Here is a 3,697-nt window from a genome sequence, read left to right as displayed (position 1 = left end):
AGTCACCACCATCACCCACGAACCTTCCACTTCAACTGCAGCGCGTGGCCCTAAGTTTACAGAACACAGAATGAAGTTGATATGAGGCAGTTCCTCCAGACAGCTTCCCAGAGAAAACTCTGTTTGAGTCCAGCCAAGGGAGTGTCAGGGACAATTCCTTGAGGCAGCCAACCAAATATTAAATGAACACAAGTTATTTGTTGACAGAATTCCATGTGCAAGATCAAGGACTGCCTTCAGTCCAACAGTACAGTTCCCTTATTCTTACTGTGGTTTGGAGCACACTGGCCATTGCAGCAAACAATAGACGCTCTCCCCTACCCCTCTCTCCATGGACAGGAAGAAGAGAAAAATACTTATGAACTTAGAAGAAAGTCTAGTACTTTAACACAATATTAATAACAAAATAAAAAAGAAATAATGACATACATACTGAACTGGATAAAAATCCCAGGATGATAATCACGTCACCAGCAGGCCTGGGGAAAGTCCCCAGCTCAACTCTGGGATGGATGAGAACTGCATTCAGGAATGCACAGATAGCAATCAAAGGCAGACAAACAACCAGAAACCTCCCAAGACAACAGCCATTGAAGGAAAAAACCTGACCCTTTGATCCCTCAGCTTTTATACTGAGCATGAAACAGATGGGATGAATTACCCTGATGGTCAATTTGGGGTCACCTGTCCTGGCCCCTCCTCCAGACAGGTGCGACTCCTCTATGCTCTTCTGCTTCTGACCTTCCAATGGGGCAAAGAACCAAGTCAGCTGGCCTTGGGGGTTATACCAATAAGTATGAGAAAGAGAATTCTGCAGACCATTCCTCGGCATACATTACAACTAATCAGGCTTGATCGCTCTGAACAGTGTCACCACAATATGCTGTTAATTTCAGAGAGTTCAGTTAGTTCGAAGAGGCTCAGCTGCAAAGTAAAGTTGCTGAACAGAAGAGGGGTTCTGTTTCACCTCAAACCAGCACAGGTGGGCTGTTCTTTTGGGAGGGTATGAGGAGAAGAAAAGAGAAGCACTTGTGATTTCAGGGAATGACAAGAGAAGCAAAGGATGCTGTTGGCTGTCTTTACTGAGGGCTCCTGTTGTACCAAATGAAACCCAAAGACCACCAGAGCCTTTCCTGTGGAGCTGCTACCCAGCCGCACAGCCCCTGCCCTCTGCCATTGACAGCGATGGAGTCACTGCGAAGGTGCAGTAGAAGAAATGAAACAGTTTGTGGTGCTGCAATGGATGGGCACATAGTTCTCAGTACAGACAGGCTGGAAGGCTCAGGGGTGGGGTTCCCTCTTGTGGCTCCATCTCTGGAGACAGAGGAGCATTAGGAGGGCTTTGGAAGAAGCTGCACAGGTTATGGGGAACTCATTGGCAAAAGCTCAGAAAAACATGGCTTTGTGTTTGAAGAATTAGTGAAGACAGAGAGTCATGAGTAAAGCTTGGGCCAGCACGGGGTGGGAGTGAGGTGGGGAAGCAGGGGTGGTGGTTGAAATCTGTAGAGAAACAGGCACAGGCAGAGGAAAGTGTAGGACAGCCTGTGGTCAGGATGCACGACATCCCCCCCACCCCGCCCCAGCAGAACTGAAATCCTTGTCCTTTCCACAATGGCTGTGGACTCTTCCACTGGAACCCCTGAGAGAACTCCAGTTCCTCACAGACACACTGCTTCGCTGCCTCCTCCCCCACCCTCCAGACAGCCCGAGAGGTTTCCTACACACACTCCCTCATCTCACTGCTCCAAGGAAGAGCTCTGAGCATCCCTTGAAGGAAGAAGTCCCCATTGCCAGGGTGTGGGGGTCAGCGCTTGAATGTCCTGCTTGATGAGACACGGCAAGGGCTTTCACAGACACTTTCACATTTCATTTCCAACTGGAAGCAGTGCTTCTGGCTTTCTGCTTCAGGGACAGTCAGGGATGGCCCTCAGTGGGGACCGCTGACGCCCTCAGAACCTTGGAGGCTGACTTGCACTGCTCTAGAGACCACTTCAATCCACCCTCAGTACCTGCAGTTCAGGAACTGGGCACCAGAGGGCTCATTAACATGCAAAATGCCATAACGAGCAATGGCTCTGGGCATAATTTTCTTATTATACAATTCTGCTGTGGTTAATTAGAGAGATTTCAGAAGTGAAAAGGTTTCAATAGTAAATAATGAGAAGAAAGGATTTCTTTTTCTTACTTTTTTTTTATTTGTCTGCTTCATTTCTCTGTCTATTGATATCAGCAATTTCAAATGACACTGAAACTGGACCTCTCCAAACAGAGTCTGACTGAGTAGGGCAGTCAAGACCCTGTATGTCAGACACTCTATGGGCAGCCTTTGTCCCCACCTCCAACCCCGCCTTTCTCTCATCAGCCACCTGGGACTTACACCACCTTTCCTCAAATCTGAGCTTTCTCTGCTACACTCTGGAGTTGCAGGTTTCAGCCCTTTGGAAACAGTTTCCACCTGTTTCACTTGGGGAATGAACTGCACCCAGACACAGAATTTTCTTTGCAGCCCAAAAACAAGCCCAAAGGAAGGCATGGTTGAATAGAAAAATACAATATACAAAATGCAAAATACACTCCTCTGCTGTACATTAAGTCCACCTTACCTCCGCTGAAGTCCACTCTCCACAGTGGATAGCCTTAGACCAAAGGAAAACACATTTTTGTGCCAAACTGGGATCCCACGAACACCAAAGCACTCCCTGCCCTGGACTCGGTTCACATGGGCTCACAGCGAGTCACACGCTAAGGTCACGAGCTCCCTCCATTCACAGAGGGAAGCAAAGAGACAAAGTGAACGGCGTGCTCTTTTGAAGGGGTCTGGGTTACGGGAACATCTCCAAGCAGACTCTGCAACATCCGCACCCACTCCTTGCCCATCCTCCTCCAGCGATGGACAGCTTGGGTGCAATTGTCCAGGCTGCCTTTTCTCCCGGAGGGAGAGAAATCAGTTGTCTCAGCTGAGATGCTTTGGCCTACCTTGACTGTCCACCAGCTCCAGCTCCACAACTACCACTTGTAAAAAGTCCCTCTCCAGCTTTCCTTTAGGCCCCCTTCAGCTACTCGGTCTGCTATAAGGTCTCCCCGGAGTCTTCTCTTCTCCAGGCTCAACAACCCCAACTCTCTCAGCCTGTCCTCACAGCAGAGGTGCTCCACCCCTCTGATCACCTTTGTGGCCTCCTCTTTTCCCACTCCAACAGATCCATGTCCTCCTTATGCTGGGGCCCAGCAGCTGGATGAAGCACTGTGGGGTCTCCCCAGAGAGAGTAGAGAGGCAGAACCACCTCCCTCGCCCTGCTCGCCATGCTGCTGGTGATGCAGCCCATGATGCGGTTGGCTTTTTGGGCTGCCAGCACACATTGCAAGCTCATCTTGAGCTTCTCATCCACCAGCACCTCCAAGTCCTTTTTCTCAGGGCTGCTCTCAAGCCATTCTTCACCCAGCCTGGATTTGTTCACAGGATTGCCCTGACCCACATGCAGGACCTTGCCCTTGGCATAGTAGAACTTCACGAGGTTTGCACAGGCCCACCTCTCAAGCCTGTCCAGGTCCCTCTGGATGGCATTCCTCCCCTCCAGAATGTCGACCGCTCCACACAGCTTGGTGCCATTGGCAAACTTGCTGAGGGTGCACTCCATCCCAACATCCATGTCACCAACAATGATGTTAAACAGCACCAGACCCAGTACGGACCTCTGAG

Source organism: Vanellus vanellus, assembly GCF_965231255.1.
Source record: "Vanellus vanellus genome assembly, contig: HAP1_SCAFFOLD_53, whole genome shotgun sequence".
In the NCBI taxonomy this organism is placed as follows: Eukaryota; Metazoa; Chordata; class Aves; order Charadriiformes; family Charadriidae; genus Vanellus; species Vanellus vanellus.
The sequence above is the reverse complement of the archived record's forward strand: the minus strand, read 5'-3'. Positions refer to the sequence as shown.